At 35.6% G+C, this 23,855-nt stretch overlaps 1 non-coding gene across 1 annotated transcript; it reads right to left on the bottom strand.

Annotated features, from left to right (window-relative positions):
* Positions 1–21,374: 21,374 nt before the first annotated feature.
* Positions 21,375–21,481, bottom strand: LOC112840647 (U6 spliceosomal RNA). Its single transcript, XR_003212544.1, has one exon. It is a non-coding gene; the product is annotated as a U6 spliceosomal RNA (small nuclear RNA).
* Between the last annotated feature and the right edge of the window lie 2,374 nt (positions 21,482–23,855).

Raw genomic sequence — 23,855 nt, 5'->3', positions numbered from 1 at the left:
AAAAATATACGTAACATAAAATTTACCATTTAAACATCTTAAAGTTTATAATTCAGTGGTATCAAGTACATTCACAATATTGTGAAACCATTATCACTATCCATTTCTTTTTCGTCATCTCAAACAGAAACTTTGTACCCATTAAAAAATAACTTCCATTCCTCTCTCTCCCCGACCTCTGGTAACCACTGTTCTAATTTCTCTCTGTATAAGTTTGACTACTCTAGATACCTCGATATAAGTGGAATCATACAATATTTGTCTTCTTGTGTCTGGCTTGTTTCACTGAGCTTAATGTTTTCAGGGTTCTTCCTTGTTGTAGCATCTGTCAAAGTCATTTCTTTTTAAGGTTATTCCATTACATGAATATATATATATATATATATATATATATATATATTCATGGTGTAAATATATCACATTTTGTTTATCCATTCATATATTAATGGACATTTGGATTGTTTCTACCTTTTGGCTATTGTGAGTAATGCAATGAACACTGGTGCACAGAGTTATCTCTTTGAGCACTTGCTTTCAGTTCTTTTGGGTATATATATAGAAATGGATTTGCTGGATCATATGGTAATTCTGTTTAATTTTTTTAAAGGAATCACCATACTGTTTCCCACAGTGGCTGCACCACTTCAAATTCTCACCAATAATGCATAAGCGTTCTAATTTCTCTACATCCTTACTAACACTTATTATTTTCCTTTGTTTGTTTTTTTTTATTTGTGGTTTGTTTTTGTTGTTTTGATAATAGCAATCCTAATAGGTATAAAGGGGTATTTCATTGTGGTTTTGATTTTCCTTTTCCTAATGGCTAGTGATGTTGAACATCTTTTCATGTGCTTATTGGGAATTTGTATATCTTCTTCAGAGAAATGGCTATTCTAGACTGGCCCATTTTTTAATTGGGTTGTTTGATTCTGTTATGCTGTTGTTGTTGTTGTTGGGTTGTAGGAGTTCTTTATATATGCTGGATATTAATCCCTTATCAAATGAATAAAATTCAAATATTTTCTCCCATTCTCTGGATTGCCTTTTCAAACTCTTTGATGCACGCAGTTTTAAATTTTGATTAAGACAAAGTCATTTATTTTTCTCTTTTGTTGCCCATGCCTTTGGTATCACATCTAAGAGATCTTTACTACATCTGAATGTCATCAGGTTTTTTCCTGTGTTTTTTCCTTTAAGAGTTTTATAGTTTAACTCTTATGTTTAGATCTTTGGTCCATTGTTAGCTATTTTTTTGTATATGGTGAATATTTTGTGTATATTCTAGAGTTTTGTTTTGTTTTTGTAGTTACCATGGGGTTTACATGTAACTATCTATTTTGAATTGATATCATCTTCAATCACATTTGAAAACTCTACTATAAAGTTCTGTTCCCCCTTTTATATTATTAATGTCACAAATTACATCTTTACACATTGCATACAAAATATTTTTATGCACTTATTTTCTAAATCCTGTAGAAGATAAAATGCAGAGTTATAAACTAATATTATAATAATACTGGCTTTTATATGTGCCCATCTATTTTACTTTTATGCATTTTTTTCTTCTTTCTCAGAATCATTTTAGCTATTCTAATTCCTTTGTTTTTCCATACCAATTCTAGATTACTAATGTCTATATCTACAGAAATTCTTGCTGAAGTTTTTATAGGAATTGCATTAAACCTGTATATCAACTTGAGGAGAATTAACATCTTTACTATGTTGTCTTCCAATTTACGAACATGGCATTTCTCTCCATATGTCTAGATCTTCTTTGATTTTTTTTCAGTGTTGTGTAGTTCTCATATACAATCCTGCACATGTTTTGTTATATTTACACATAAGCATTTCATTTTTTGAGCAATTATAAATAGTACTGCATTATTAATTCCAGTGTTCATTGTTAGTATATCAAAATTATAATTGATTTTGTCCTTCTGGAAGTTCCCTTTTAAAATATTCCTTGATACTTGCTTTCTATAGAAAAAATTATCATCTGTAAAGAGAAACCATTTTATTTCTTCCTTTATGAACTGTATGCCCTTTATTTCCCTTTCTTGTTTTATTTACGTGGCTAGAATGCCCAGCACTATGTTGAATAAGAGTAGTGAGGGCAGACATCTTTCGCTTGTTCTTGATCTTAGGGAGAAAGCATTTAGTCTTTCACTATTATGTATAAGCTGTAAGGCTTTTTTTTTTGTAGATATTTTTTATCAAGTTAAAGAAATTTCCCTCTATTCCTATTTTTTTGAGAATTTCAATCATGAATGTGTATTGAAGTATTTCAAATGATTTTTTTCTGTATCAGTTACTATTATTATGTGAGTTTTTTTAAACTTGCTAATATGTTGCATTACCCGGATTGATTTCAAAATTGAACCAGCTTGCATTTCCAGAACAAATCCAACTGGGTCGTGGTGTATAATTTTTTAAATATATTTCTAAATTCTATTCATGAATATTTACAAAGGACTTTTTATCTATGTTTATGACAGATATTGGTCTGCAGGGTTTTTTTTTTCTTTTTTTATTATGTTATATTAATCACCATACATTACATCATTAGTTTTGATGTAGTGTTCCATGATTCATTGTTTGCGTATAACACCTAGGGCTCCATTCTGTACATGCCTTCTTTAATACCCATCACCAGGCTAACCCACCCCCCCACCCCATCCCCTCTAGAACCCTCAGTTTGTTTCTCAGAGTCCATAGCCTCTCATGGTTTTCTTTTAACTGTATTTTCTGGTTTTGTATCAGAGTAATGCTAGATTCATAACATAAATTGTTATTTTTCTCCCCTTTTATTTTCTAAATGAGATTACATAGATTTGATATTAAATTTTTCTTTAAATGTTTGATAAAATTCTCCAGTGAGACATTCTGAACCTGGAGATTTCTTTTTAGGGGAATTTTTAAATTATGAACTAAATTTACCTAACAGTTATGAGGCTACTCATATAATTTATTTCCTATTGGGTGAGTTGTGGTAGTTTGTGGTTTTCTAAGAAACGGTTAACTTCAATAAAATCACATTTGTACATGTAGAGTTTTTTGTGCCACTCCCTTATTTCTCTTTTGATATCAGCAGAGTCTATAATGATATCCATGTTTCATTCCTGATATTGCTCTTTTATGCCCTCTTTTTTGCTAGGGGTTTGGCAAACTTTTAGTAAGTTTTTTATTTTAATTCCAGTGTAGTTAACAATGCAGTGTTTCATTAGTTTCAGGTATACAATATAGTGATTCAACAATTCAATACATTACTCAATGCTCATCACAGCAAGATCTTAGCTAAACTTTCCATTTTATCTGGTTTTCTCTGATACTGCTCCAGTAAGAGGAAGGATATATGCCACCTTGCTACTGCCAATTAGAGGTAGACATCCAGGTTCCCCAGTTGGCCTTCATTGATACCTATGCCTTAGGTATCAATGAGACTTCCCATTAGTGATGGGCAGGGGTGGTAGTTTGCACTCCTTATGTGGTATCCATTGATATTATAATGGTAGTAGCCTCATTGCCAGTGAGTGATGATAAAAGTCTTGACTCTCTACTGGGCTTCCATGATGCCACCCACCACGAGGGGGAGGGGTGCCACATTACTGCTAGATGGGGTTGGAAATCCAGGCTTCTCACAAGATCTTCATTGACATCATGGTAAGGATGCCTTATTACCAGCCAATGAGGATGAAAGTCTCATCACTCTACTTGGTCTTTTCTGACATCATCCAAGTGGGGGTATTAAAGTGTCTCATTAGAACAAGGGTGGGAGCTTATGCTCCTCACTTGGCCACAGCTGCTTCTGTGGTGTTTGGCTGCAGTAAAAGAGTTATGATCTAAAAGTTTTAGGTCTTGCTAGGCTCTTCTGTCCTGATATTTTTTAGCTAGAGAGAGCAGGGTTTTGTTGGGGTTTTTATTTATCCTGTGCCTGTTGACATTTCTGCATTCCTGGTTTCTTCAGCAACAAGTCTGGGACATATGAGGCAAAAAAGGAAATCTGGGGAATTCACCAGAATGCCATTTCTCAGGCCCCAAGACCTTAGCAAGTCAGCATTTTTCTCTCTCCCTTTCAGAGTCTTATGTTTGTTTTATGTATGGTATTTTGGTGTTTTAGTTCTGTTTAATGGAAGCAATCAGAAAAAGTACTAAGCTATTTTAAAATAAGTTTAAAACTTAGTATAACAAGAATGGGATTATATAAAGTTGCAGGAATCTCAGGTCAGGCAATAAAATCAATTACTCGGTATTTGTTGGGTGTTTCTGAAATGTCAGTTTTCTGTGCTCTTAAGATTTACATTAAATAATAGGCAATGTTTTGTTTTCCTGTTAAGGATGTATGGCTTAATCTGAGAGACCAAGAGGATAAAAAGGTCATCATTTCAGCGTGACTCAATGAAATTGCAGTTACCCACTTACTCAGGGGTCATACCTTCTAACTAATTATTGTGATTTCAAAAGCTTTTCTTTCTTTAGAGACCACCTTTAGTGTCCATCATAACCTTATTCTCCCTTTAAAAAGTGCTTAAGATCAAAGAAAAGTAGAACAAAAAATATCAAAACAAGAGGCAACGTAAAAACCATACTCAGAAAAAAAAACATATAACATTAAATACTTTTATTATTCAAGAAAAGTAAAAATGAAAGGAAGTTAATAACCCTTTTAAATTAGGAAAATACAACAAAAACTATTTTAGAAGAGAAGGGTAGAAATCTATAAGATGAAAAGTAAACATTTATACTACACATGAACAAACTTGAAAATACTAGGTAATATATATAAATACTTCACCTGTTTGGCTGAGTTGGCATGAAATAAAGATTTGAAAGATGAACAAAGCAATGAACAAGCTTGATATGATAAACATATAAAGAATAATGTTAGGAGGGGAACTCTCCTGACATGTCATTTCATGTGGTGGGAATTCCACTGGAGTAACACTTTTGACCTCTCTCTAATTCTAATTCAACACACTCTTCCCTAAGGATTAATCTGACTGTTCAGTGTAGAAGGAAAAAATGTGACATATAGATGCTAGACCCTTCTTCAATTCTCTTAGAACGAAGCTTCCAACAGGGACCACGTGGTCTGCTTTGCTACTCTATGCCATAATTTGATCATTACAGCCGCCACCATTATCAGAGAGGTGTATGTGACCACCATTCCCTGTGACCAGATGGGTAATTCTGCCTAAATCTGAGGTTTAGTGTTAAAACACTTACTTTCCTGTGAATATCAGCCATATTCTCTAACGTTAGCTGGATCACTATAGAAGTGATAGTTGGGATTCCATCTGTCAAATTTTTGGTTTATTTTTTGATTGCTACCAGAACTCTTATAGAGAAGACAGGTGTATTATTGTTGGTTGCCCTCTAAAGTCCAACAACGACTTGAAGAGGCACACTTTATTTAAATTCACAAGGGGCACTTATGAAAATTTACAACATACTAGGCATTAAAGCAAGTCTCAAAAAATTCAAGGAATTGGTAACATACACAATACGTTTTTGTTTGACTAAAAAGTCACTTAACAGAAATCTTTAAGTGAAGGGAAATAATTTTTTTAAAACTAATTTTCAAAATTATAAAACAAAACATTTCTTTTTTTTAAATAAAACATTTCTAAATAACTGAACAATCAGAGGAAATTATAATGGAAATTTGAAAATATTTAAGACTAATGGAGAGCAAGAATACTGTATATCAAATGTTATGGGATAGGGTTAAAGTGGTACTTAGAATAAGTTTCTGACCTTAAAGCTTTATAAAATAAAAGAATAAATAATAAAAAGATAAAATAATTACTAAGAAGTTTTAAAAAGAACATCAGAATAAATATGAAGCAAGATGAAGTGAGGGCATAATAACTTAAAAGCAACCATTAATGAAATATAAAACAAAAGATAATGAAGAATTGGTTAAACCATTATAAAAAACAGTGGCTTTTCCTCAAAAACTTAAAAATTGAACTACCAGCAATCCCACTCTCGGGCACTGGGTGTTATATGCAACTAATGAATCATTGAACACTACACCAAAAACTAATGATATACTATATGTTGGCTAATTGAATTTAAATTAAAAGAAATAAAGTAAAATCTTTAAAATAAATAAATAAAAATAAAAAAATAAAAGAATTGAAGTTAGTTTCTTGAAGGAATATCCACACACCCATGCTCATTACAGCATTATTCACAATAGCCAAGATATGGAAACCACTTAAGTGTCTGTCAGTGGATGAATGGATATATAATAGAATATTATTCAGCAATAAGAAAGAAATCCTGCCATGTGTGGCAACATGAATAAAACTTGATGGCATTATGCTAAGTGAAATAAGTCAGAGAATGACAAATATTGTACGATTTCACTTATATGTTGAATCTAAAAAAAACTGAACTTGTAAAAGCAATAGAATGGTAGGAGACACTAGAGGGTGGGGGAATTGGGAGATGTTGTTTAAGGGTACAAACTTACAACTAGTAGATAAATAAATTCTGGAAATCTAATAAACAACATAGTGATTATACTCAGCAACACCACATTATAAACTTCAGTTACTAAGAGACTAGATTCTAACCGTTCACAACACAAAAAATAAATGATAAATATGTGACATAATAAAGGTGTTAGCTAACATTACTGTAATCATATTATAATATATAAATGTGTTAAACCAACATGTTGTACACCTTAAACTTACACAATGCTATATGTCAATTACATCTCCATTTTTTTAAAAAATAAGACAATGAAGATCAGCAAAGCCAAAAGACACCTAGGAAAAGACCAGTAAAATTCCCACATTTATAATGAGTTGATAAGAGAGAAACAGAACATCACAACAACTACCAACAAAAAATAAAATGAAATATTAAGGATCTTTAGCTAAGTATAACTAGAGATATAGCAAATATTAAAATGATTATAAGTGAGCATTATGAAAAACTTTATGCCACAAAATTTTAAGGCATAAAGAAAAGATAATTTCTGAGAACAATATAGGTTACTAACACTTATTGAAAAAGAAATAGGAAACATCAAAATCCTATAACCTTATAATAATTTTTTTAAAAAATTTGAATCAGTGGTTAAACTTTCTATAAGGAAAGTGCCAGGTCCAAACAGGCAACTTCTACCTAAAATACAAAAAAAAAGAAAAAGAAAAACAAATTAATTGTAGATAAATGTTTCCAAATTATTTTAAAAGAGGAAAAATACACTTCTTCTTTTGTGCAACTGACATTTCCTTTTTTTCTAAAACCTGACAGGGTTGGTACAAGAAAGACAAATTACAGGCAAATTTTAATAATGAATCATGATTTAAAATCCTAAAACAAATATTAGCAAACCAAATCAAGCAATTTCTAATAATAATATAGTAATGGCCAGATTCGATTCATCTCAGAAATGCCCAATGTTATAGGAAAAAATTAGATTTGAAATGGGAGGGTACCTTGTATCAGATTAACCATCATATAGCTAACAATTATAAGCTCTGGAAAAAATGTATAAAAACTATTTAAGGTCATAGAAAGTGAGTGGAAAAACCAGGAAGAAATTTAGAGGATTACATTTTTAAAAGAAGGGAAGTGCACTGGGGGAGATTCAAGTTTGTATGATATGTCACTCAGGATCTTCCAAAGAAATAGAAACCCTGCAAAAAAGAAATAGAACTCATAGGAGATATATATATATGTGTGTGTGTGTGTGTGTGTGTGTATTGTATAAAATAAATCCTTGCATAAATATATAAATATAAATGTGTGTGTGTGTGTGTGTGTGTGTGTGTGTAGAGACAGAGACAGATGTTGTTTCCATTGGCTCACACTATTGTGGAGCCTGGCAAATCTGAAATCTGAATATCCACATGTGGAAGAATGAAACTGGACCCCTATCTTATACCACTAACAAAAATCACTCAAAATAGATTGACTTGAACTTAAGATCTGAAACTATAAAACTCCTAGAAGAAACATAGGGGGAAATTTTCTTGATATTGATCTCAGCAATGATTTTTTTCTTGATTTTACACAAAAGCAAAGAAACCAAAGCAAAAATAAATAAGTGGAAGTATATCAAACTAAAAAGATTATCCACAGCAAAGGAAACCATCAACAAAATAAAAAGCCAAATTATAGAATTAGAGAAAATATTTGCAAGCCACATATCTAATAAGGGGTTAATCTTCAAAATATACAAGGAACTCATATAACTCAATTAAAAAACTCAAAAGATGGACAAACCACCATGTATTTTTGTATTTTTGTATTTTTGAAGAATACATTCAAATGACCAACAAATACAGGAAAGGTGCTCAATATCACTAATCATCAAGAAAATGTAAATCAAAACCACAGTGAGATACCACCTCATACATGTTAGGATGTCTATTATCAAAAAGACAAAAGACAAATGCTAACAAACATATGCAGAAAAGTGAGCCCTTATACTCTGTTGGTAGGAATGTAAATTGTGCAGTCGCTATAGAAAACAGTATGGAGGTTCCTCAAGAAATTAAAAGAACTACCACATGATCCAGCAACTCCACTTCTGGATATCCAAAGGAAACAAAATCCTTATCTTGAAGACATATTTGTACTCTCATGTTTGTTGCAGCATTATTTACAATAGCCAAGATATGGAAACAACCTGAGTGTCTATTAGCAGTTGGATAAGAAAAAATACCACACACAAAGAGACACAAACACACACACACAATGGAATATCTTCAGCTGTAATAACAAAAAGGCAGGGGGGTGCAGAATACTGCCATTTGTGACAACATGGATTAACTTGGAGGGCATTATGCTAAATGAAATAAGGCAGACAGAGAAAGAAAAGTACTGCATAATATCAGATACATGTGAAACCTTAAAAAATGTTGAACTAGAGGCGGAGCAAGATGGCGGAGGAGTAGGAGACCTGGATTTCATCTGGTCTCAGGAATTCAGCTGGATAGGGATCAAACCATTCTGAACACCTACGAACTCAACAGGAGATTGAAGAAAAGAATAGCAACAACTCTCTGAACAGAAAAGTGACCACTTTCTGGAAGGTAGGACGGGCGGAGAAGTGAATCCGAGGAGATATTCAGGAGGATAGACGGCGGGGGTGGGGGCCTCCGCCGGCCGCTTCGGTGAAGTGATAGAGCCGCGGAGCACAAAATCGGAACTTTTAGAAGTCGGCTTCGCTGAGGGACGTCGCTCCAGTGGCTAAGCTGGGGGTGGAACCCTCGCAGGACAGTGTGGTCTCAGGACCCTCGGGGTCACAGAAAGACCGGGGGTGCCTGAGTGTGGCAGAGCTCCTGGGTATTGGAGCGGGGAAGCCGGCTGCAGAGACAGAGCCGAGGTGCGGGCTCTCAGCTCAGGGTTGCTATAAACCGTGATCTGCGGCACAGTTGGGCCACTACTCCTCCAGCAGGGACCCAACAAGCAGCAGATCCGGAGAGACTCCCCTTCCTCCCACGGGAGGAGCGACGCGGGAGCGCACCACAGGGATCTGCTGGGTTTGGAGACTCCACACAGGGTCGTGTGCCAGAGATAGAAATGCTCGGTCACAGGCTGGGTGAGCACGGAGTGCAGCCGGAGACCGGGGAGACGGGAGTGATTGACTGCTTTTCTCTGGGGGCGCACTGAGGAGCGGGGCCCTGAGTTCTCAGCTCCTCTGAGGCGGAGACTGGGAGCCCACCATTTTCACTCTCCTCCTCCAAAGCTGTAGGGAAAGCTTGCAGGGAACAAAAGCTCCTGAGAGCAAACCCGAGCAGATGACTTAGCCCGGATGGGCAAGGGCGGGAAAATTCCACCTCCGGCAAAGATATTTAGAACCACGGCAACAGGCCCCTCCCCCAGAAGATCAGCACAAACAGCCAGCCAAGACCAAATTTACCGATCAATGAGAACGGCAAAACTCCAGAGCTAGGGGAATACTGCACATAGAATCCATGGCTTTTTTTACGATGATTCTTTAGTCTTTCAAAGTGAATTTTTTAACTGTCTTTTTTTTCTTTTCTGAATTTTTCTTTTTCCATTTTCAACCAACATCTTATCAATCCCTTTTTTAAAAAACATTTTTATTTTTCATTTTTAGAGTCATATTCTATCCCTTCATAGAAGTTACCCTTATTTTTGGCATATATATATATATAAGTTGTTCTCTCTTTAAAATTTTGAGATACACTTTCTTCTAACAGATCAAAATTATCCTAAATCTCTAGTGTATGGCTTTCTTCTAGTCTCCTGGCTGATCACATTCTCTACCCCCCCTTTTTTTCTTTTGCTTTTTTTTAAATCTTCTTTCGTTTTTCAAACAACTTATCTTGTCAATTCCTTTTATAAAATTTTTTATAATTTTCATCTTCACAGTCATATTCCATCCCTTCATCATATAAATCCTTATTTTTATACATATATGTTTTTCTTTCCTTAAAATTTTGAGAGGCACTTTCTTCTAACAGACCAAAATACACCCAAAATCTAGTGTGTGGCACTGATCTATGCACCAGCCTGATCATATTTGATCATATTCTGGGGTTTTTTTGTTCTGTTTTTGTTTGTTTTTATCTTTTTCTTTTTCTTTTTTCTTTTTTTCCCTTTCTTTTCCCCTGGTTTCAGGTCTTTTCTGATTTGTTTAGAGTATATTTTCTGGGGACGTTGCTACCCTGTTAGCATTTTGTTCTCTCATTCATCTATTCTCCTCTGGACAAAATGACAAGACGAAAAAAATCACCTCAGCAAAAAGAACAAGAGGTAGTACCATCAGCCAGGGACCTACTCACTACTGACATTAGTACGATGTCGGACCTAGAGTTCAGAATCATGATTTTAAAGATACTAGCTGGGCTTGAAAAAAGCACGGAAGTTATTAGAGACACCCTTCTTGGAGAAATAAAAGAACTAAAATCTAACCAAATCGAAATCAAAAAGGCTATTAATGAGGTGCAATAAAAAATGCGGGCACTAACTGCTAGGATAAATGAGGCAGAAGAGAGAATTAGTGATATAGAAGACAAAATGATGGAAAATCAAGAAGCTGACAAAAAGATAGAGAAACAACTACTGGATCACGAGGGCAGAATTCGAGAGATAAGCAATACCATAAGATGAAACAACATTAGAATAATTGGGATCCCAGTAGAAGAAGAAAGAGAGAGAGGGGCAGAAGGTATATTGGAACAAATTATAATAGAGAACTTCCCTAATGTGGGGAAGGAAACAGGCATCAAAATCCAGGAGGCACAGAGAACCCCTTTCAAAATCAATCAAAATAGGTCAACACCCTGACATGTAATAGTAAAACTTACGATTCTCAGAGACAAAGAGAAAATCCTGAAAGCAGCTCGGGAGAAGAGATATGTAACCTATAAAGGTAGAAACATTAGATTGGCAAAAGACCTATCCACAAACACCTGGCAGGCCAGAAAGGACAGGCATGATATCTTCAGAACACTAAACGAGAAAAATATGCAGCAAAGAATACTATATCCAGCTAGGCTGTCATTGAAAATAGAAGGAGAGATAAAAAGCTTCCAGGACAAACAAAAACTAAAGGAATTTGCAAACACAAAACCAGCCTCCAAGAAATATTGAAAGGGGTGCTCTAAGCAAAGAGAGAGCCTAAAAGCAGCATAGACCAGAAAGGATCACAGACAATATACAGTAACAGTCACCTTACAGGCAATACAATGGCACTAAATTCATATCTTTCAATAATTACCCTGAATGTAAATGGGATCAATGCCCCAATCAAAAGACACAGGCTATCAGATTGGATGAAAAAACAAGACCCATCCATATGCTGCCTGCAAGAGATTCATTTTAGATGCAAAGACAGCCCCAGACTGAAAGTGAGGGGGTGGAAAACATTTACCATGCTAATGGACACCAAAAGAAAGCTGGGATGGCAATCCTTATATCAGACAAGTTAGATTTTAAACCAAAGATTGTAATAAGAAATGAGGAAGGACACTATATCCTACTTAAAGGGTCTATCCAACAAGAAGATCTAACAATTGTAAATATCTATGCCCCTAACATGGGAGCAACCAATTATATAAGGCAATTAATAACAAAAGCAAAGAAACACATTCACAACAATACAATAATAGTGGGGGACTATAACACCCCCACTCACTGAAATGAACAGATCATCTACGCAAAAGATCAACAAGGAAATAAAGACTTTAAATGACACACTGGACCAAATGGACTTCACAGACATATTCAGAACATTCCATCCCAATGCAACGGAATACACATTCTTCTCTAGTTCCCATGGAACATTCTCCAGAATAGATCACATCCTAGCTCACAAATCAGGTCTCAACTGCTACCAAAAGATTGGGATTATTCCCTGCATATTTTCAGACCACAATGCTTTGAAACTACAACCCAATCACAAGAGGAAAGTCAGAAAGAACTCAAATACATGGAGGCTCAAGAGCATCCTACTGAAAAATGAATGGGTCAACCAGGAAATTAAAGAAGAATTTAAAAAATTCATGGAAACCAATGAAAATGAAAACACAACTGTTCAAAATCTTTGGGATGCAGCAAAGGCAGTCCTAAGAGGAAAGTATATAGCAATACAAGCCTTTCTCAAGAAACAGGAAAGGTCTCAAATACACAACCTAACCCTACACCTAAAGGAGCTGGAGAAAGAACAGCAAATAAAGCCTAAACGCAGCAGGAGAAGATAAATAATAAAGATCAGAGCAGAAATCAATGAAATAGAAACCAAAAGAACAGTAGAACAGATCCACGAAACTAGGAGCTGGTTCTTTGAAAGAATTAGCAAGATTAATAAACCCCTGGCCAGACTTACCCAAAAGAAAAGAGAAAGGACCCAAATCAACAAAATCATGAATGAAAGAGGAGACATCACAACCAACACCAAAGAAATACAAACAATTATAAGAACATATTATGAGCCACTCTATGCCAGCAAATTAGATAACTGGAAGAAACGGATGCATTCCTAGAGATGTATCAACTACCAAACTGAACCAGGAAGAAACAGAGAACCTGAACAGACCTATAACCACTAAGGAAATTGAAGCAGTCATCAAAAATCTCCCAACCAACAAAAGCCCAGGACCCAATGGCTTCCCAGGGGAATTCTACCAAACATTTCAAGAAGAATTAATACCTATTCTTCTGAAACTGTTCCAAAAAAATAGAAATGTAAGGAAAGCTTCCAAACTCGTTTATGACGTCACCATTACCTTGACCCCCAAACCAGACAAAGATCCCATCAAAAAGGAGAATTACAGACCAATATCCTTGATGAAAATGGATGCAAAAATTCTCACCAAAATATTAGCCAATAGGATCCAACAGTACAGTAAAATGATTATTCACCATGACCAAGTGGGATTTATCCCTGGGCTGCAAGCTGGTTCAACATCCGCAAATCAATCAATGTGACACAATACATTAACAAGAGAAAGAACAAGAATCATATGATCCTCTCAATAGATGCAGAAAAAGCATTTGACAAAGTACAACATATTACAGCAAATATCATTCTCAATGGGGAAAACTGAGAGCTTTCCCCCTAAGGTCAGGAACGCAGCAGGTATGTCCACTATCACCACTGCTATTCAACATAGTATTAGGTGTTCTAGCCACAGCAATCAGAAAACAAAAAGAAAAAAAAGGCATCCAAATCAGCAAAGATAAGTCAAACTCTCACTGTTTGTAGATGATATGATACTTTATGTGGAAAACCCAAAAGACTCCACCCCAAAACTGCTAGAACTCATACAGGAATTCAGTAAAGTGGCAGGATATAAAACCAATGCACAGAAATCAGTGGCATTCCTATACACCACCAACAAGACAGAAGAAAGAAATTAAGGAGTCGATCCCATTTACAATTGCACCCAAAACCATAAGATACCTAGGAATAAATCTAACCAAAGAGGCAAAGGATCTGTACTCAGAAAACTATAAAATACTCATGAAAGAAATTGAGGAAGACACAAAGAAATGGAAAATCGTTCCATGCTCATGGATTGGAAGAACAAACATTGTGAAGATGTCAATGCTACCTAGAGCAATCTACACATTCAATGAAATCCTCATCAAAACACCATCCACTTTTTTCAAAGAAATGGAACAAATAATCCTAAAATTTGTATGGAACCAGAAAAGACCCCAAATAGCCAGAGGAATGTTGAAAAAGAAAAGCAAAGCTGGTGGCATCACAATTCCGGACTTCCAGCTCTATTACAAAGCTGTCATCATCAAGACAGTATGGTACTGGCACAAAAACAGACACATAGATCAATGGAATAGAATAGAGAGCCCAGAAATGGGCCCTCAACTCTGTGGTCCACTAATCTTTGACAAAGCAGGAAAGAATGTCCAATGGAAAAAAGACAGTCTCTTCAACAAATGGTGTTGGGAAAATTGGACAGCCACATGTAGAAGAATGAAACTGGACCATTTCCTTACACCACACACAAAAATAGACTGAAAATGGATGAAAGACCTAAATGTGAGGCACAAGTCCATCAAAATCCTAAAGGAGAACATAGGCAGCAACCTCTTCAACCTCAGGCACAGCAACTTCTTCCTAGAAACATCGTCAAAGGCAAGGGAAGCAAGGGCGAAAATGAACTATTGGGATTTCATCAAGATAAAAAGCTTTTGCACAGCAAAAGAAACAGTCCACAAAACCAAAAGACAACTGACAGAATGGGAGAAAATATTTGCAAATGTCATATCAGATAAAGGGCTAGTATCCAAAATCTATAAAGAACTTATCAAACTCAACACCCAAAGAACAAATGATCCAATCAAGAAATGGGCAGAAGACATGAACAGACATTTTTCCAAAGAAGACATCCAAATGGCCAACAGACACATGAAAAAGTGCTCAACATCGCTCGGCATCAGGGAAATCCAAATCAAAACCTCAATGAGATATCACCTCACACCAGTCAGAATGGCTCAAATTAACAAGTCAGGAAATGACAGATGTTGGTGGGGTTGTGGAGAAAGGGGAACCCTCCTACACTGTTGGTGGGAATGCAAGCTGGTGCATCCCCTCTGGAAAACAGTATGGAGGTTCCTGAAAAAGTTGAAAAGAGAGTTACCATATGATCCAGCAATTGCACTACTGGGCATTTATCCCAAAGATAGAAATGTAGGGATCCGAAGGGGTACGTGCATCCCGATGTTTATAACAGCAATGTCCACAATAGCCAAACTGTGCAAAGAGCCAAGATGTCCATTGACAGATGAATGGATAAAGAAAAAGTGGTATATATATATACAATGGAATATTATGCAGCCATCAAAAGGAATGAGATCTTGGCATTTGCAATGACATGGATGGAACTGAATGATGTTATGATGAGCGAAATAAGTCAATCAGAGAAAGACATGTATCATATGACCTCACTGATGTGAGGAATTCTTAATCTCAGGAAACAAACTGAGGGTTGCTGGAGTGGGGGTGGGTGGGAGGGATGGGGTGGCTGGGTGATAGACCTTGGGGAGGGTATGTGCTATGGTGAGTGCTGTGAATTGTGCAAGACTGTTGAATCACAGATATGTACCTCTGAAAGAAATAATGCAATATATGTTAAGAAAAAAAAATAGAAGAAGAAGATAGCGGGGTGGGCATGAAGGGGGGGACCTCGAAGGGGGAGACGAACCATGAGAGACAATGGATTCTGAGAAGCAAACTGAGGGTTCTAGAGGGGAGGGGGTGGAGGATGGGTCAGCCTGGTGATGGGTATTAAAGAGGGCACGTTCTGCATGGAGTCTGGGTGTTGTGCATAGGCGGTGAATCATGGAACACTACATCAAAAACTAATGTGTAATGTATGGTGATTACATAACAATAAATTTTTTTTTAAAAAAATGTTGAACTAATAGAAATGGAGAGTAGAATGGTGGTTGCCAGGGACTTGGGGAGAGGGGTGGAAATAGGGAAAGTTTAGTGAAAGGATATAAACCTTCAGTTATAAGGTGAATAAGGTCTGAGGATCTAATGAGTAACATGGTTACTATAGTTATAATATGTATAACTGAAATTTGCTAAGAGAGTAGAACTAAAGTATTCTCACTCCCCCTAAGAAAATGGTAAATATGTGAGATGTTAATTAACTTGATGGTATGGGAATCCTTTCACAATATATGTATAGAACAATTCATCACACTGTACACCTTAAATATATTAAAACTTTTTGTCAATTATACATCAAAAAAACTGGGAAAAAAGTATGCAATGCACACAGCATAGCACACATAGAGGTAAAATGTATGACAAAAATAGCACAAATGACAGGGTGGAAAGTGAGAGTATTTAAGAATCTTAATCTATATGGGTTCCTAGGTGGCTCGACCAGTTGAGCATCCAACTCTTGGTTTCAGCTCAGGTCATGGTCTCGGTGTTCTGCGATAGAGCCCCACATCAGGCTCCCTGCTCAGCAGGGAATCTGCTTGTCTCCCTCTCCTAAGTGAATAAACAAATCTTTAAAAAAATAATCTTAATCTATAAAGTGCTATAATATTATTTTAAAGTAGACTGTGAAAAGGTAAAGATGTGTATTATAAACCATACAACAGTCACTTAAAATGTAAAACACAAAGAAGTTTTTTTCACTTAATATGTTAAAAAAAAAAAAGAGGTAAAATGGAATTTTAAAAACACTCAGCCCAATAGGAGGTGGGAAAAGAAAAGAAAAGCAAATGGAAATGAATGAATAACACATGAGACAAATAGAAAACAAACAAGTTGGATGATTTAACCTTGACCCTCTAAATATTTACATTAAACATAAAGGGTATAAACCATGGATCAGCAAACTATGGCCCATGGGCCAAATACAGCCCATTGTGATTTTTGTTAATAATTGTATTGGAACACAGCCATGCCCATTCATTTATGTGTGGCTTATGCAGCTTTCATACTATAACAGCAGGGTTTAGCAGTTTCAACAGAGACTATATGATCCAAAAGCCTAAAATATTGCCATCTGGCCATTTCAAAAATACTTTGTTGACCATTGGTCTATATACTCCAATTTAAAGCCAGAGATTCTCAAATTGGACTTAAGAAAAGCAGTTAAATGTAATCTGCAAGAAACCCACCTTAAATATAAAAACATTGATGTTAGAAGTGGAAGACAGAAACAGTTATGCCAATAAACATTAATTGTAAGCAAGCTGGAATGGCTAAGATAATATCAGATAAGGCAGACTTCATAACAAGTATTATCACCAGAGATAAAAAAGAATATTTCCTAAGGATAAAGTTATCAATTTGTTAAAAAAATGACATATTTAAATCTGTATGCATCTAATAACAGATTCAAAATATATGAAGAAAAAACAAATAGAACTGAAATGAGAAATGGATTATCTACAATTATAATGGGAGATAACACTCCTTAATCAGTAATTGATAAACAAGATAGACAGAAATTTAGTAAATATAAAGACTTGAACAGCACTATCAACCAACTTGACATAATTGATATTAATGAATATTTTATCCCGAAACAGCAGAATACCCATTCACGTGTTGGCAGAACATTCACCAGTATTGGTTCCAATCAGCATAGTTATCAGTAGCAGATATCTGTAGCTCAAAAGGGTCTTTGGAGTTTACAGACGCCAAGTCTGTGATTTCCTTTCCTCTCTCCGGAAGTTTATAGTTTCCATTGTACAACATGGGAGGAAGCCGAAAGCCTAATTGGTGGTCTGTTGTACCCACTATCATTTCTCTAAAAGTGACTCTTTCCAATTGGGACAATCTCCCTTGAATTTTATGAGGGTTCACAGCATAAGCATATAAACCATCAACACTAATTATACACTCAGCACTGAGAGCAATAAAAGTGGTGCACAACAGTGGCCCAAATAGCCCTACCAGATGGTCACAGCACCTTCTGTAGTAAGCAGTAAACATGACAATATCTCCCTCTCTCTTCCCTTCACCTCCACCAGAGACTGACAAGTAGTCATGCTGTGGTCACTTGGCCTACTTGTCGGCCTATGTGACAAGCCACAGAAACTGCTCGGTTTAGGGGACAAATAAGCCTTACAGTTCGGCCCACTCGGCAGGAAGTTCATGGATGCTCAGGGTCCATGGTAGTCTGCCTGTCCTAACACATAGTAATAAAATAGGTAGGTTTTGATATAAAAACAGATTGACAAATAGATCAATGAAAGAAAAACAGTGAATTCAGAGAAAGACCTTGGATAGGTTAGAATTTAATATATGATAAATATGGAAATATAGCATAACAAATCAAAAGTGGAAGGATAGATTATTTTGTATGTAATATTAAGGAGGAAAACTGAATCCCTAAATACATCGTGTAAAAAAGTAGAATCCAGACAGATTAATGAAAGATAAAATGGAAAATCAATAAAAGAAAATGCAGAATATATATTTGTGATTTAGAGGTAGGGAAGAATTGTCTTTAAAATACTTGAGGAAGGGGCATCTGGGTGGCTCAGTCATTAAGCGTCTGCCTTTGGCTCAGGTCATGATCCTGGGGTCCTAGGCTTGAGCCCCACATCAGACTCCCCACTGAGTGGGGAGCCTGCTTCTCCCTCTCCCTCTGCCTGCTACTCCCCCAGCTTGTGCTCACTCTGTCTCTGTCAAATAAATAAATAAAATCTTAAAAAAATAATAAAATAAAATACTTGAGGAAAAAAAGAAAAAATACTTGAGAAGCACAAATCCTTGGGCAAAAATGTGTTGAATAAACTAACATCAAAATTAAGTATTTTTGTTTAATGAAGAATAGTATGGATAGAGTTAATAGGGAAGTGATAGAGTATAAGAAAAAAATTGCAATATAAAAACTGACTATGCAAAAATATACAAGGAACTCATTTAAGTCCGTAAGAGATAGATAACCCAAGAGAAAAAAATGGGCACACATGTGAATAGGCAATTAAAATAGAACAAACCCCCAAAGAATAAGCAAATCAAAAGATATTCAAATTTAGTAGTAATCATAGAAGAAAATGAAAACAATCATAAAATATTATCTTATCCCTGTTAGTTTGCTTACAACGTAAAACTAGGTGATGCCAATTATTAGTTATGTGAGGATATTGAGGAAATCTCAATCCTGGTGGGAGAAGAATGGTGGAACATTTTCAAGAGCTATCTGTCAGCATTTATTCTAATCAAGTCTACACACCCAGGTAGGTAGGTATGGCCCAGCAAATACACTCCTAGGTATGTAGCCGAAAGAAATTCTCCCATTGATCCACAAGTGACATACATAAAAATACCCGTCGCTATCTTGTTTATTGCAATAGGGATTCAGAGCAATCTGAGTGCCCATCACTGACAGGAGAGTAGACAGTCAATTTTGGTGGATACACATGGAGTTTTATGAAACATTTACAAAGAATGGACTAGATGTTCATGGAGTATCATCGCTGACACTTCAATGCTAAGTAAAAGAAGTAAAATGAGATCTGTGATTTACCGCGACTTCCACAAATTAAAAAACAGTCACACACAAAAAAATCATATACTCAAATAATCAAATATACTTCAAATATAATCAAATAATGCATATAGCATGTATTACAATGTTTGCCAACAGTGAATGGGGAGAATGAAAATTGAAAATGGGGACATATGAGAACAGATGATAGAGATAGATAGATGATAGATGATAGATAGATAGATAGATAGATAGATAGATAGATAGATAGATGATAGATATATAGATAGATAGATAGATAGATAGATAGATAGATAGATAGATAGATAGGAAATAAGTACAAGTAGTTCTTTCGGTCTTGAAATAGTTTGGAATGGCCTCAACTGGAGGTAGCAACATAAGGTAAAGCGTACAGGCAGGAAAGCATAAATCTATAAAAACAAAGACAAATAACCCAATTTGAATAAAACAGAGTGTTTCAAAAGGGGTTGCAGAAGAGAAGCCTGGAAAGGTAAGTTGGTAGCCTGAATTTGGACTATTTTTATTTATTTTGATCTACAAAGTAAGATATAAACTTTACTAATATTTAATATATGGATTGATCCTGGAACTCTAGCTCACAGTTGAAGACATTTGGGATCCATATAGAAGAAAAATTTTAAAAAGCACCAAATTCTCTGTCACTTCTCCTAAAATCTATCCTAAATCTCTTCTGTCTCATGTAGCTAACATCTATGGGCACTTCCTATGGCTCTGTGATGTCATTTCCTTTTGTAGCTATTAGTTCCCTGCAGTGTTGGTATTTTACTCAACCCAGGCTGTCTGATAACAGATGTGATTTCCAGCTGTGTCTATATACCAACCACAGCAGGTTCATTAATAACAATTATTAAGTACTTTATGTTATAAATCGAGCCTGTGGCAATAGAGAAAACCTCCAGTCATTTGTTTTATGGCCTCTTCTCAGAGCTAACTATAAATTCCCATTATCTCAACATTATCAGCCCTGCAAAATGAATCTAAGCATGAGTCATAAATAAAACTACCAAACAGCTCAATCATGCTGGAAAGAACAGAGCATAAATTAACACTTGACGATGTAATGTTATATATGAACTTAAATAATAGCTCAGGCCTTCTTGTCAGCTAATTATGTAAATTATTATTTTTAAGACTTACATTTGTATTTGCATGGTTGGTGCATTCAGTTAGTCATACACTTAGAGTTCAATAAATATGTAGTCCATACATTGCCCTCCCATAACCTAAGAGTTCCTGCTGATGATGTGGGAAGTACAGTGAAAGTGAAGAGAGAAATTTCAACTGAGAAAATATCTCTTAGGACTATAGAGAGCAGGGGGGAATCACATTTTCCCCAAATACTACATTTCATAGGAGAAATCATTACATTTAAGAAGATTAATAAAAAAGGAGCGACAAACTATATGCACTGTGGGTTCCTGGGTGAAAGTCCATATGGATTTTCAGTTAATCGTAAAAATATTTAGTTATCCCTCTGTGTTGGATCCAAGCTGTTGTAAATGATGAAGACAGAACAGAAAGATAAACTGAGCACATGAATTTAATTTTTAAGAGAAAAACAGCTAATAAACACATGAAAAATGTTGAAATTCACTAATAACCATGACATGCAAATTAAAATTATGAGATATTATTTTTCATGTTTTAAAAGCTATTTCCCAGTAGTGGAGAGAAAGCACTGAAATAGGAAATTCGATCCTTTACTGCAAGGCATACAAAGGGGTTCAAACCTGAAAGGCCATTTGTCATATCTACCCAGAGCTCTAAAACTGTCCTTTATACTTTTTAATTGAGGTATAATTAACATACAACATCATGCTAGCTTCGGGTATACAGCAAAATGATTTGATAGTTGTATATATTATGAAATGATCATGACAAGAAGTCTAGTTAACATCCAAAAATATGGAATCCTTCACAAATTTATGTGTCATCCTTGTGCAGGGCCCATGCTGATCTCCTTTGTATCGTTCCAATTTTAGTATATGTGCTGCCAAAATGAACACGGGTGTTCATTACTTTTGATCAGTAATTCCAATTCTGGAAAATTTATCAGTTACAGATATAGTACATGAATGTTAATGATATAGAATTAAAAAAAAGAAATAGCAAATAATAAGGTCCATTATGGAAATGGGAAAATAGCTCAAATAAAGTCTAAAAGGAAATAGTTAAATAATTCATGGCACAACCATATGATGGACTACTGTGTGCCATCCAAAATCATTTTAAGAAGATTATTTAACAGGAAAGTGTTCACAGAACACTTTTAATAGGTTATAAAATGTTATGTATAGCATAATTTCAATTATTAATCATACTATGAAGTTTTTACACACATATATACATGCACCAATAGAGAAGGCTAGAATAAATACCCTAAAATATTAAGTTATTTTTGCATGATGGAACTATGAATACTTTCTATCATCTTAATTTTCTGTATTTTCTAAAATTTCTTTCAGAGAGAGAATTAGTGTACAACAAATCTGGCTAGTAATGATTTCAATTCACAATTTTTCCAGGCCTTCCATAACCTGTATCCAGTAGGTCCCTCCAATCTTGCCTTTCACAAAGTTCAACATAAAACTGGCCAACTCCATTTTCTCACTGCCCCCAAATCACGCTCTGCCTTCCAAACCAACCTTTTTTGTTACATTTCATGTGTACACTCAAAGTGACAAAATTAGCTGAGCAACATTAAAGCTGGAATCTTAACTCAATCTTCTGCTTAGAATCACGTAGAAACAGGAATACCCCAATAGTCAAAGGTAATCACATCCCCTGAAGAAATCTTTTCCTTCCATCCTTTAAAGCATATCAAAAGGATACCCAGTTCATCACCCACAGCCAACCTGCTCAAAGTCCATTGCGCAGCCTCCATATTTCCCTCACACCCTTCTGTCATGCCCACACAAGTGTTCTCACCTTTTCTAATCTTCTTTAAGATTCAGTGGCCCTCTTTGCTATATCCTCTCTTTGTTACATCACATCTTTTGTCTCTTGACCAGTCTCCAGATTGGCAAAGGCAGAACTATGAGAGGGCGAGCCTCAGTTTCCACATCTGTAAAGAAAGTAGAATAATAAACTCTGTCTTACCAATATCATAAATATCTTAAAATTGTAAAGCATTTACATGTTGTGACTATTGTAACTTCTTTTTTTATTAATTTTATTTTATTATGTTATGTTATTCACCATACATTACATCATTAGTTTTTGATGTAGTGTTCCATGATTCATTGTTTGTGTATAACACCCAGCGCTCCATGCAGTACGTGCCCTCTTTAATACCCATCACCAGGCTGAGCCATCCCCCCACTCCCTCCCCTCTAAAACCCTCAGTTTGTTTCTCAGAGTCCATAGTCTCTCATGTTTTGTCTCCCTCTCCGACATCCCCCACTTCATTTTTCCCTTCCTACTATCTTTTTTGCCTTTAACATATAATGTATTATTTATTTCAGAGGTACAGGTCTGTGATTCATCAGTCTTACACAATTCACAGCTCTCACCATAGCACTAAATACCTTAACAGCTTCTTACTGCACTTAGAATAAAATCTTTGATCCTTACCATTGTCCTACAAGTCTCTGCATGGCCCCTTCCTATCTCTCCAGCCAATACCTCAGTGGCTTATGCTTATACCGACTTTATTTCTTTATTATTTCAGCTCTTTCCCACATTTGTAGAGAGCCATTCCATTTGCTCTATTCCACCTGAATAATTTCCAAAGGGGTTCAACTATGTTGAAGCATGTATGTCAAACCGATGTTAGGATTTGACAGGAGTGTATGTGGAGCTGAGGAGTTTCTTAAGATACTCCTAATAGGATAGGAATCATCCAGCTACTGAGATGAGCTCAATCTATTAGCACTGTTCATTGAAATACAAAAATGATTCTGAGAATGCCATGGGTCTATTACTAGCATTTGTTTCATTCTAATCCTACCAACTGGGAGATTTGTGATTTAAAGATTGTTGTGTAAAATCAGTAATTGCTTTTTCTCTTCTGAGAAACTGGTCCACTATATAAAGAAAATAAGTTAGATCCCTACTGTTAGTCACTTGTTCAATATCTATTTCCCTCTTCTTTGCTGATTAAACTTTGATTTTATTTTGGGTGTCACTTTGTCAGGTTAAATTCTTGCTTCTGCTTTCTCCCTAAAAGTTTACAGTGTCCATTGGCAGGCGTATTTATGGTTAATGACACATATTCAAGACATTCCTGGGAAAGATTATGCTTTCTGGGAAAAAAGGATGTATGTACCTGATAAGGCCTTTTCCCTTTCCCATACATTCCTTCCTTGAATGTGGACATAAGGTCTAAACCTCTAACAGCCATCTGGTAACCATGAAATGATAAACATGAAACAAAGGTCA

Source organism: Callorhinus ursinus, unplaced genomic scaffold (assembly GCF_003265705.2).
Source record: "Callorhinus ursinus isolate GAN/ISIS: 27379988/994484 unplaced genomic scaffold, GSC_fseal_2.0 scaffold19, whole genome shotgun sequence".
NCBI lineage: Eukaryota > Metazoa > Chordata > Mammalia > Carnivora > Otariidae > Callorhinus > Callorhinus ursinus.
Note: the sequence above shows the minus strand (reverse complement) of the source record. Positions and strands in the feature narration are given on the sequence as shown.